The 13,303-nt window shown below is 45.4% G+C and overlaps 1 protein-coding gene across 1 annotated transcript in view; it reads left to right on the plus strand.

Annotated features, from left to right (window-relative positions):
* Nucleotides 1-13,303, plus strand: part of LOC137431195 (sulfotransferase 1B1) — a 139,285-nt gene that overhangs the window by 81,479 nt on the left and 44,503 nt on the right. The window lies entirely within an intron of this gene.

Below are 13,303 nucleotides of genomic sequence, written 5' to 3' on the forward strand. Positions count from 1 at the left end.
ATTTTTATTTTTCGTTTGTTTACTGGAGCTTTTTGGCTTCATTAACCCTTTATACATTTATCCTTTGTTTAAACGTGCAAACGATGGCGGATAGCTCTCGTTACACGTCTCTTGAAGCGCTAACCCGGAAGCATGGGTTAGTTTGTTCACCTCTGTCGGGAATCGATGTGGAGGCCATTATCCTTGCGGTCGGAGAGTTAATCGGTTTGGATAATGTAAAAGCGGCTTCTCGCATGAATAAACGCGTGGTAATCTTTGTTTCCACAGTGCCCATGGTTGCTCAAATAGTCGAGCACGGGCTCTTCTTTGCTCCCGACGTGTTTGTTCAGGTTTGTCCACTCGACACGCCGGCAGTTCGGGTTTCTCTCTCTACGCTCCTCCGTTCCTTAAGAACAAAGACCTGGTTACTGAACTAAACAAACTTGGTTCTGTCGTCTCTTCAGTTACAATGGTTCCTGTACGAGGAAAAAATAACCGTTTAAAACACGTCATGTCCTTTCGTCGTTTTGTTTATATGATCTTACCGCGTGGTGTAACCTCTTTAAATGCGGTATTGCCCTTCAAGGTCGAAGGTCACACTTATCGGGTCTTTGTCTCCACAGAGTCTCTAGTTTGTTTTGAGTGCGGTCAATATGGTCATTTAAAAGACTCGTGCCCGAAAAAGTCCACAGATAGAGTCACTAGCCTGAATGGTGATGAACAGCAGGGCTCTACTGAGATCGTTGTCGATGATGTAAACAGTATGGATGGTGCTGATGCAAACCCCATTGTAGACAAACAGAGAACCAGGAAAAGAACCCTTCCACCTTCTAGCGACCTCAACGAGCCTGATAATAAGGTCTTGGCCGGTCCTCCAACCTTCGCTCAAGTGGTTAGTGAAGGTTATGGTGGAGCGCGACCTCCTCCTCAGCAGTTTCCTCCAGTTGAGGAAATTCCTCAACCTCCCCCGCCTTCAGAATACTCTGAGGGTAATGTGATAAATGCTGAAAATGTATGTGTTGGCCAGACAGCACCTGAGTCTCTCCAGTGTTCTGAGGGTAAACCTCCATGTGAGGTTGAGCCTCCATGTGTGTCCCCTGCTGAAGCTTGTGTTGATTGTGCCACCCCTCCCTCTGTGGGGAGTGGTGAGTGTGTTGGAACTAGTGATCTGTCTGTGGAATCCTCCATTGAGGCAGCTGAGCCTTGTCAAGCTCATGGTCAGCAGGGTGATAATGCTGAAGTCTCAGATTTTCGCGTCGATGAGCCCGTTGCCTCGGCAATGGACTCTCAATGCAATGATTGTGACTCTGATGGGGGTTCTTCCGTTGCCTCACTGAGTGATGGTGAGACCGACTTCTCATCGGAGCATGTCTCTGGAGGCTCTGTCCCTCCTGCTGAAATCGTGGATTTCCTACAAAAAACTTTCCGTAAAAAGCGCGTGAAAATCTGCGATTTCTTCGTTGATACTCACGCCTTCATTAGTGGGGCTCAGGAAGTTGTACAACAATCTGCGGCCCTTCATATTTCTGATCAATCACTGAAAAGACTGAAGAGGTACCTTGTCACAGCAAGGAAAGAATTAAACCTGTAATGGCTGTGTTGCTGCCTATGTTTCTATGAACATAGCAAGCTTGAACATTAACGGTGGGCGCAGTCAGCTGCGTCGGTCTCAAACTGTGCAATTAGCCAGGAGGGAAAAGATTGATGTACTTTTATTGCAAGAAACTCGTGCCACTGCAGACTGCATGGCTGATTGGCAGCAACAGCTGATTGGCACTTGGTTTTTTAGTAATACAGATTCTGTGAGTGCGGGTATTGCTTTTTTTGTCAGTTCACGTTTGTCTGTCTCCCCCCCCCCCCCCCCCCCCATCTTTAAGGAAATCGTACCAGGCTATCTAGCCTCTGTAGAGCTTGAATACAATCAGCAACGATTTATGTTTGTTAACGTCTATGCTCCAAGCGATAGCACAGATAGAGGAACTTTTTTTAATCAGTCCTTTAATTTCCTGAGACGCCTCTCTTCTGATACATTGTTGTGCTTAGGGGGTGACTTTAACTGTACTTTAACCCCAACTTTAGATAGGAACAGTGCAGAGCCACATCCAGCTTCAAGTAGGCCTCTTTCCAGTATAATTTCGCGGCATGACCTCAACGATGTATGGCGGCAACAACACCCAAACCTGCAGCAATTTAGCTGGTGTCGGGTTTTACTCAGTTATCCTTCACTTGCTCGTCTTGATAAATTTTATATTCCTAACTCTGCTGTCAACCTTGTGACATATACGGCTATTGTCCCTTCAGGCTTCTCTGATCATTCTTTGGTAAAACTGTGCTTTTCTTTTCCTCGTTTCAAACGCCGCACCCTGTATTGGTCCTTTAACACCTCACTTCTGAGCGATCCTTTCTTTAAATCATCCTTTGTGGTTTTTTGGGACAAGGTTGTGGATTTCCAACATCGTTTCCTAAATCTCTGTCAGTGGTGGGACTATGCTAAAGCGCAGATCCGTGTTTTCTGTCAGCAATACAAAACCAATTGCTCTCAAAGTAAACAATTATGTATTGATGCCTTGAAACAAGAAATTCTACGATTGCAGGAAGGTGCTGAGGGCCTCAGTGATGAAAGACGGTGTCAACTCCTCTTTGAAAAACAAACTCTGCTTAAGGAATTAATTCAAGAAAATGGTATTGGTGCCTTAGTCAGGCTGAGAGTGAATGGTTTACTGTCGTCAGACACATGTTGTAAAGATTTCTTTAAGTTTGAGAAGATGACAAAGGCGAGCCAGCAAATGCTTAGTCTTCAGGCTAGTGATGGGCATATTCTTAGTGATAATACGGAGATTGTTCATTTTGTTCGGTCTTATTTTGAGAATGTGTTTTCCTTTAAGCCCAATGATGTGCCTGCAATGCAGAATATTACGACCAATTTACCGCAGATAGATGAGCATCAACGGCATGTCTTGGATGAGAACATTACTCTCGGTGAACTTAAAACTGCGCTCGATGGCCTTGCTGATCATAAGGCTCCTGGTTTTGATGGGCTACCAGCTGAATTTTATAAAACCTTTTGGGACGTGCTTGGTCCTGCTTTGCACTCAGTGTTTTTATACAGTCTGCGTGAGGGATTGTTACCCCTTAGTTGTCGGCGTGCAGTTGTTTGCCTTATCCCTAAGAAAAACGACCTGCAATTGATACAGAACTGGCGTCCAATCTCTCTTCTCTACACAGATTACAAGATTTTTGCCAAAACGCTAGCTAACCGTGTAAAGACTGTTCTAAGCACAGTTATACATCAGGATCAATCGTACTGTGTTATGCACAGATCTATGCACGATAACATTTTTTTGGTACGAGACCTGTGGGATGTGTGTGCATTTCAACAACAACATACCGGTCTCTTTTTTATTGACCAAGAAAAGGCTTTTGACTCTGTTAATCATGAGTATTTGTTTCACATTTTAAAGCAATTTGGTTTTGGGGCATCCTTTATTTCATATGTATCCTTATTGTATAATCACATTTTTAGCTTGATCAAAATCAATGATGGTCTCTGTTCACCTTTGCGGATTGGGAGGGGAATTCGGCAAGGCTGTCCCTTATCTGGAATCTTGTACTCTCTTTGCATTGAGCCCCTTTTGATTCGTTTACGATCTTCTCTTATGGGATTTTCAGTGACTCCATCAGAAAATCCCGTTATCATTTCGGCCTATGCTGATGATGTATGTGTTGCTGTTCGCAGCAGTAATGACATCGCTCTGCTATTTGAGTGCCTACGGGTATACTCTCAAGCATGTACAACGCAAATTAATTGGTCGAAATGCAAAGCAGTTTGGGTCGGCGGTACGCCACCTTCTGCCCTTCCAATTCTCCCTATGAATTTGACATGGGAAAAAGAAGGTGTGAAATACCTCGGTGTTTACCTTGGAACCCCAGGCTTTGTCAAAAGGAATTGGGATGGTTTGCTCCACAAAATCAGCAACAAATTAAACAGATGGAGAGGAATTTTGTCGACCTTGTCTTTCTGAGGTTGTGCCCTGGTCATTAACAACCTGGTGGCCCCTCTCTTATGGCATAAAATGATTGCCTTGCAGCCACCTGCAACGTTGGTGTCGTCAATCCAAAAATGTTTACTTGACTTCTTTTGGGATGGCAAACACTGGCTAAAGCCAGAGACTATTTGCCTCCCACTGGCAGAAGGAGGTCATGGGCTTGTTGACATTCTTTGTCAGGTGATGGCCTTCCGAGTCTCCACAGCTCATCGTTTTATATTTCTGGAGGCCTTGCCCTGGAAATCGACTGCAAACTGTATACTAAAACAAGCCGGCATGCTTGGGTACAATTGTGAACTCTTCTTCATGGAGCTGCAACATGTCGATGCTTCGCTGCTCCCTGACTTTTACCAAGATGTCTTGAATGTTTGGCGGTCCATTTCAATAACTCGCCAAATGGGGACATACAACAGTGAAAGGTTCCTCCGGGAACCCCTTTTCTATAATGCCCTCTTTCCTGCTATTCCTCGCTCACGTGCCTTTGTGCAACGTTTTGTGAGTGCTGGCGTGAAAATGACTCGGGACCTTCGTGACTGTAACAGGAACAGTTGGTTCTCCGCAGGACATCTTCAAGTAAGAACTGGCATCAGATCTTTGAGGAGCGTAGCCAAGGTCCTACAGGAAATCCTGTGTGTTTTTAGGCACCTGGGCCTGAGCTCAACCGCCAACATTGGTGACCACCATACACCACCACAGATTTGTGCTAGCTCTAGCCTGCCAGCTGATAGCACCGCAACATCTATCTTGCTATCCTCATCGCCACTTTCCAGCAAGGATAAAAAGAGACTGTATCGTTTGTGTATCTCAGTTCGGTTCCCCTCGTTACAGCCTCTTTCTTTTGGGGCTCGATGGAAAGAGAAACTGCCTTCTGGGTCTCCCTCCCATCCGCAATGGTCTGCAATGTATGTTTCACCGATTGTTAAAAGGACTGGTGATATTGCTTGGAGACTCGCCCATATGGTGTTGCCCTCCAATGTTTTATTACATCGTTTTAATGAGGATAATTCAGTGGAATGCCCCTTTTGTATGATTTCTGAAGACCTTTTCCATGCTTACGTAGATTGTGCAAGACTTTCTCCCTTCTTTGGTTTTTTATCAACTTTTTTTAATCGTATGAACTTTTCTTTTTCTACACGTGTTTTTATCTTTGGAACACCACTTAGTTATAAAAAACGCTCTGAGACTGCTCTTGCTAATTTCTTAATTTCTATTGGAAAATTAGCAATCTACAAAACAAGAAAAGCAAAGCTCCTGGCAAATGCTGATATTTTATGTGATGTGGTAATTGTGTTTAAGGCTCTAGTCATGGCAAGGTTACGCTTGGAATTTTCTTTTTGCCAAATGAAAGATGATTTACAAACCTTTGTGGAAAAATGGTGTGCAAAGGGTGGGTTTTGTAAACTTGATCATGGTTTGTTAAGTTTTGTATTTTAGTGCTTGGTGTTTTTATTGTTGTTGTTTGGCTGCACATGTTTTGAATTGTGGTGACTTTATTATTTGCATGACTTGTATGGTTTTCTTACCTTTATAATAAAAGAGCTTCAAAGGTCAAAGTCTCTCTCTCTCTCTCTCTCTCTCTCTCTCTCTCTCTCTCTCTCTCTCTCCTCTCCTCTCCCCTCTCCCCTCTCCCCTCACCCCTCTCCCCTCTCCCCTCTCCCCTCTCCCTCCCCACCTGCTGGCCGTTTGTATGCTGGTTGTACTGTCATGGCGTCTGCTTGTGGAGACCTGTGAGTGCTCTGTGTTGTTGCTCCATTCCCCCCCCCGTCTGTGTCCTTGTGCCTGTTCGTGGAGTCTTGCTGGTGATTCCCATATACGTTGAGACGGGAGAGAGAGCCGGAGAGCACAGGGTGATCGCTGGTAAGGGTTCGCCGTTTTTGGGCGTCGCCGGATCGGTGTTTGCTCCTTCATCTTAAACCTCTATTTCCTTTTTTTCCTTTCGTTTATCTTTCCTTCAGTTTGTTTTGTTGCCTCCCTTTTCCGAAGTTAGGGAAATCGGAGAGGTCTGATTACTTCCCATTCCCGGAGTTCGGGTAGGGAAGATTATATTATATATTCACCCTCCCCGAGTTGGGGAGGGGTTGTAAGTGCAGCTGTTCCAGCATGGCAGCTGCACTATCTCGATTTACGGCCTTTCAGAGCCTGACCCGTAAGCACGGGTTCTTTTGTGTACCTCCGGAACGTGAGGTTAGTGTCGAGGACGTTGTCCTCGCAACCGGTCGTGTTGTCGGGATCGATAAGGTTGTTGCCGCTTCGCGGATGAACAAGCGGTTCGTTATTTTTTTGTCCGACGTGGATTGTGTCCCACAAATTGTCGAACAGGGTTTGACAATCGATCCAGATTTATTTGTTATGATTTCCCCACTAGATAGCCCAGCGATAAAAGTCATGATATCCAATTGCCCCCCATTTGTATCCGACGATGTACTAATTAAAGAGTTGTCCCGATACGGTACCATCGTGTCTCGTATCTCCATGATTCCCTTCGGGTCACGAAACAACGATTTAAGGCACGTGGTTTCATTCCGGCGGCAAGTGTTTATGATTTTAAAAAATTCCCAGAAGGATTTAAACCTTATAATAAAATTAAAACATCAACAGAACGAATATACAGTGTACGTGTCCACCAACGTTCTAAAATGTTTTGGCTGCGGACAATTTGGGCATGTTAAGCATGACTGCCCCCGAAAAGAGAATTCTCCACAAGTACAACCTCCCCTCCGAACCGGGAATAAGCAACCCCCCCACCTTCCCACCACCGATCCAAACCCTTCCACCACCGACCCAAGCCTTCCCACCACCGAACCAAACCCTCCCACCACTGACCCGAACCTTCCCACCACCGAACCAAGCCTTCCCGCCGCCGAACCAAGCCTTCCCGCCGCCGAACCAAGCCTTCCCACCACCGACCCGAACCTTCCCACCATCGACCCAAGCCTTACCACCACCGACCCGAACCCTCCCACCACCGAACCAAACCTTCCCACCACCGAACCAAGCCTTCCCGCCGCCGAACCAAGCCCTCCCCCACCGACCTGAACCTTCCCACCATCGACCCAAGCCTTACCACCACTGATCCCAATCTGTCTACCACCGACCCAAGCCCTCCTACCACCGATCCAAACCCCCCCGCCATACCCCATTCCCCTCCCCTTGAAACAGGGGCCCCTCCCTCTACTGAAGGATCTAATTGCAGCCATCTCCTGTTAACGATAGACCTCACCCCCCAGGCAACATCGTCCAATCACAGCTTGTTGCCTGCTATAACTGATCCTACCTCTCTCGCCGTGGTAGCCGATGGAAATCCCCTCCCGATGATCACGTCCTCCCCCCCCCCCCTCCCCCCAAACCCTTGCAATCTCTTCCCACTAACCAGGACGAGTTTCAATTAGTCTGCCCAAAAGGAAAAAGACATCTGCAAACAACAGATGAAAACGGTCATCTCTTTAAAAAACCTACAACTGAAAACCGACAGCCCCTCCTCTCTGCCCTAGATTTGTCCCTCATCACAGAAAATCGTTTCTCAGTATTGGAGGACATAGATGTGGATGAATCCTCGCCCTTGTCTACTGACCGAGAAACTGATATGGTTGAACCGCAAAAATTAGTACCCCCCCCCCCTCCCCTGAAGATGGCTCATTTCTCTCCCTCCCCGTCCCCTCCCTCTATGGACTATGCCCCATCCGATAACGTGGAGGGATGTGATGATGGTGAGGAGATAAATGATGAAAACCAGTGTGACACGCCATCTGAGCCATCTGATATAGATGAGTCTGTTAGTGAATGTGGTAGCCTTAAGGAAGAAGAAACCCCTCCAATCCCTCCCTCCGAGATAAAAAGGTTTCTTAAGGACACATTCCGAAAAAGGAATGTTGTTATAGAAACCTTTTTTCCGGAGCTACCTGATTTTATACATTCCGCTAGATTGATGGTAAAACGGCCCCATGTTTTTAATTTCAATTCCTCCCAACGTCACCGTTTAAAGAAGTGGTTGCAAAAAGCTAAGAATGAACTGCTATCAAAAAATTGAGTGGTGGTCACTCCTCCTTGTAGCTGTAATGAGTTTTTCCATTTGTAGCCTGAATATTAACGGAGGATGTAGCTCTGTCCGTAAAGTTCAAGTAAGGGATTTTTTATTACAGAAGAAAGTTGACATTGCCCTCTTACAAGAGACCCATGCCAACGACTGCTGTGTCGCAGAGTGGTGTAGGCTCTTCCCCGGCCTGTCCTTTTTTAGTAACGGTGACTCCCGCAAAGGCGGTGTCGCAATAATTCTTAGCCCCTCCTTTTCGCCTTCATCGCTTAAATTCGACGAAATACACAAGGGATCCCTAGCATCCCTAGAATTCCACTACTGTGGAAAATTCTATACTATTTTTAATATCTATGCCCCAAGTACGCCTGTAGCTCGGCGAGTTTTTTTTAATGACCTTGGGACACACCTAACGTCCCTCGACAGCCAAAACGCCCTAAAAAACCAAGACAATCATGTTTGTATTGGTGGAGATTTTATTTGCACCCTCCAACCCCAACTAGACAGGAACAGTGCAGAGCCCCATCCTGCCTCCACAATCCCTCTCACCAAATTTTAAAAACAAATGAATTTGACAGATATATGGCGGGTACAGCACCCATCAATCAGGCAATACACATGGTGTCGATGCATTCAGGGTAATATTGTACTTGCTCGCTTGGACAAGTTTTATATTAATCCTCCACTTGAATGCCTCGTTCTGTCATCCAAAATTTGCCCATCAGAATTCTCGGACCACAGCGCAACATTTCTCAAAATTTCTGCCCCCTGCCCGAAACACAAGAGTGCTTTTTGGAAATGTAATAACAACTTACTTGATGATAGTACCTTTAAGGACATTTTTCCAGAAATTTGGAATATTCTAGTTGCCTCCCAAGGGAATTTCTCAAACCTCAGAAAATGGTGGGATAATGTCAAAACGCACATCAGACTGTTCTGCCAACAATATCGTGCGTATGGTGTTCAAGAGGAAAGAAAAACCACAACCTTACTTGAAGATGAAATCCTGGAATTACAGGAACAGCTTCAGGGAACTGCAGGTGTGAGCTACCAGGGAATGAGGCAACAAATTCTTGGAAAAACGGCCTTACTGAATTCCATATCCGAAAGGCGAGCACAAAATGCTTTATTGCGCCTGAAGATGAGGTACATACACGACCTTGATGCTCCAACCAAATTCTTCTTCAGCCTTAAAAGGGGGGCCTCTTCGTCAATGATTACACGCTTGCTCCATGATGGGGAACTCCTTTATGAAGATGGCAGAATCAGGGAATGTGCCCAGAAACATTTTAAACAACGGTTTATGCGGCATGACATTAACCAGGATGCAATATCGGAACTTGTTTCTAACCTTCCAACATTGGCGGAGGATCAGAAGCAGCAGTTGGAGGATCCTCTTAGGTTACCTGAGCTCACCGCTGCCTTGAAGGCCTTGGAACCTGATAAAGCCCCTGGACTGGATGGGCTGACTAGCGAATTTTTCCAGTTTTTTGGGGACGCCATTGGACCTCACCTACTGCGGGTATTGAATGAATGCTTAGAGGATGGACAACTGCCGTGGAGTTGCCGGAGAGCAGTCACCACCTTAATTCCTAAGAAAGCGGACACTCAACTTATAGAGAACTGGCGTCCTATTTCTGTTTTATGTACGGATTATAAAATTTTAGCCAAAGCCTTGTCTAATCGAATGAAACCTTTTATGAATGTACTAATAGGAGAACATCAATCCTTTTGTATTCCTGGACGTACTATTTTTAATAATATCTTTCTTATCCATGATACCATTCGGTTTTGTAACAATTTTAATATGAATGTTGGTCTGTTTTTCATTGACCAAGGAAAAGCCTTTGACTGTATTGACCACATGTACCTTTTTAGAGTTTTAGAGAATTTTGGGTTTGGACCTATTTTTATCTCGTACGTTAAACTTTTGTATTGTAATATATCCAGTGTTCTTAAAATTAATCAAGTATTGTGCAGCCCCATTGCTGTACAATGGGGAGTACGGCAAGGTTGCCCGCTATCTGGACTTTTATACTCTCTTGCCATCGAACCTCTTCTGCTCCAATTACGTACGCACATTTCTGGCTTCACTGGATCAATTCTTACCACACCGCTAAAAGTCTCTGCCTATGCAGATGATGTCTGTATTTATATAAAAAATAGTGCTGACGTCACTGCGGTGGCTCAGGCACTAAAGACATATTGTCAGGCTTGTTCAGGCCAGGTAAACTGGAAGAAGAGTGAAGCCCTTTGGATAGGACCTGGAGATTGCCCGCCAATCGTCCTACCAGGAGGAGTGAACTGGCAGAAAAGTGGCATTAAATACCTCGGTATTTTCCTAGGAGACAACACCTTTGAGCAGCAGAACTGGGTGGGATTACCGGACAAGGTAATGGCAAAACTGGCCCGCTGGAAAGGACTTCTTTCTCAACTTTCGTACCGCGGAAGAACTCTCGTCATTAACAATCTTGTCGCCTCTATGCTATGGCATAAGATGATATGCCTACAACCGCCCGGGAGCCTTCTTATTACACTGCAAAAGAGCATTGTCGACTTTTTCTGGAGCGGGAAACACTGGCTCCAACTCCCTGTGGCATACTTACCACTCACTGAAGGTGGCCAAGGTCTTATTGATATCCGCAGCCGGATTATGGTCTCCGGCTTCATATCGTGCGCCAACTTGTATATGGAGATGAAGCCCTACTCTGGAGGCCTCTGGCTAACTGCATATTGCAGCTTACATGCAAGCTGGGTTACGACCGAGAACTTTTCTTGATGAACCCTCATCAAATCGATTCATCCTTGCTGCCCACCTTTTACCAAGGGGTGATGAACGCCTGGCAAGCCCTGTCCTTTTCCCGTGAAATGGCAACATACAACATGGAAATGTTGTTGAATGAGCCCCTATGCTACAACCCCTTCCTGGAAAACAGCTTGAATAATAGGGGACTCGTTCAACGTTTTGTTGATGCCAAGCTGCTGCGAGTGAAAGACCTCATGACAGAGTCTGGGAGCTGCTGGCTGAGTGCTGCCGCTGTGGCACAAAAAACCGGAATAAAATCTGTCAGGATCATCTCTCGGTTCCTTCAAGGGATATCCACAACGTATCGTAATACCTGCGAGGAACTTGGCCCTCCCCCCGAGGAAACAGCGGGTGACTTCCCCAAACTCCTAGTCTTCAGCCCGCCACTTAATCTGTCCCCTGGCCTGAACAGCCCTGATGATACTGCATTATCCCTTCCCGCCTTTCCAAAGAAAACTTTGTACAACGCGTACGTTAAAATTTTATACGCAAAAACATTTTCTGAGCACCCGAGGCTTCGATGGCGGGATGTTTTACCCCCAATACCCCCCAATTGCCACAATTGGCGAAGTTTTTATCTCTTGCCTACTCCAAAGTATGTTGGAGATATTCAATGGAAACTTGTACACTGGATTTTACCTTATAATGTTTTACTGAACCGGTTTTCTACTGCTAACTCTAATCTATGCCCTTTCTGTGCATCCATTGAAACCCTACCGCATATATACCTTGAGTGTGAACGATTGCAACCTCTTTTTACATTCCTTCAGGAACGCTTTGCGAAGCTTGGTTCCCTCTTCAATCACAATGTTTTTATTTATGGTGTTTTAGGACCGTCTTCCCTTAGAAATGTGGTTTTAATGAATTTTTTAATTGGCCAGGCCAAGTTTGCAATTTATAAATCCAGGAAGAAAAAAATGGGAAACGCTTCTGACTCGTCATGTGATGTACTGCTCACCTTTAAGGCTCTTGTAAATGCAAGACTAAAGCTAGAGTACCGGTTTTTTAAAATGAACAAGAATTTAACATGTTTTAAAGAAAAGTGGGTTTTTAATGATGTCATATGCACACTTGATGATGATGATTTGAAAATAACTTTTCCTTGAGACCATTTTATTGTGTTTTGTTTCCTTGTGACTGAACATGACTGATTTTTTGTTCTCTTGTAATAAAAGGAAGAAACAGTCAGTCTCTCTCTCTCTCTCTCTTTCTGTGTCTCTCTGTGTGTGTCTCTCTCTCTCTCTCTCTCTCTCTCTCTGCTATGCTAGTAAAAGTGACTATCATTTGAATATATTCCGCTAAGTTATGAATAAAAGAAATTATGACTTAGAGACTGAATCATTTTTAAACACTTGTCAACAGATACATGATGGTGAGAACATACAAAAGGAAGACAGAGAGGGGCAATTATGGCCAAAGCAACTTGTCTGCAGCCTTGACAGCAGTGAGCGAGGGACTTCCACTCATTCGTGCCAGCAAGGACTTTGGTGTTCCGGCACGTACCCTATGAAGGCACAGAGACCAGCAAGTAGCAGCACCTGGTGTGCTGAATTTTGGGAGATATAAGAACGCCCTTCCTCCTGAGATCGACGTGCAGCTGAAATCACATGTAACGGAGATGCAGAGGCGACTGTACGGTCTGAGGATGCGGGACATGCAGCATCTAGCGTTTGATGTTGCTGAGAAGGCTCAAATTAGCCACCCTTTCAACAGAGAGTCCCGGATGGCAGGAAAGGACTGGGTCCAGAACTTTCTCTCCCGTCACGACCTCACCCTCAGGCAGCCTCAAGCAACCAGCATAGCGCGTGTTGTGGGCTTCAATAAACCCAGGGTCCAGGGTTTCTTTGACCTCTTCAAGGAGTGTTTGACAGCTGAAGACTACACCCCTTCAAGAGTGTGGAACATGGATGAGACAGGGCTGACAACTGTTCAAAAGCCCGGGAAAGTCATGGCCACAAAAGGTGCTCGACAGGCTTCGAGTGAGGAGGAAGACTGGCCTTGTCTTATATGCTGTGAGGAGTACAGCCATGCCAGACCCAGGGAGGTGTGGGTGCAGTGCCAGTTGTGCCTTCATTGGGCACATGAACAATGTACGCCAGGACTGGCCCAGTTCCTGTGCCCAAACTGCGAGTCGGATGTCTCGGACTGACATGTGCCCATGACTGTTTGAATTTGACCAAGTCACAATTCATGACATTTTGTATTTACAGTGAAATTTCCTCTATGTAGGAGACTATGTTTTTCTAGTCAGACGTTAGTATTATCTTCTTTTTATGTAATTCGGAAGTAAGGGGCAAAACGCTCACTTCTCAGGGGCAACACGCCCACAGTAAGCGTTTTGCCCCAACCTGGTGGGCGTTTTACCTCCGGCATGGGGCAAAGAGGCCAAAAAAAAAAAAATTCACTTCTTGTTCTTTTTCGTTTTTTTCTATCTTGGTGTGC

This window comes from Myxine glutinosa, chromosome 7, assembly GCF_964187855.1.
Source record: "Myxine glutinosa chromosome 7, kmMyxGlut1.1, whole genome shotgun sequence".
Classification (NCBI taxonomy): Eukaryota; Metazoa; Chordata; class Myxini; order Myxiniformes; family Myxinidae; genus Myxine; species Myxine glutinosa.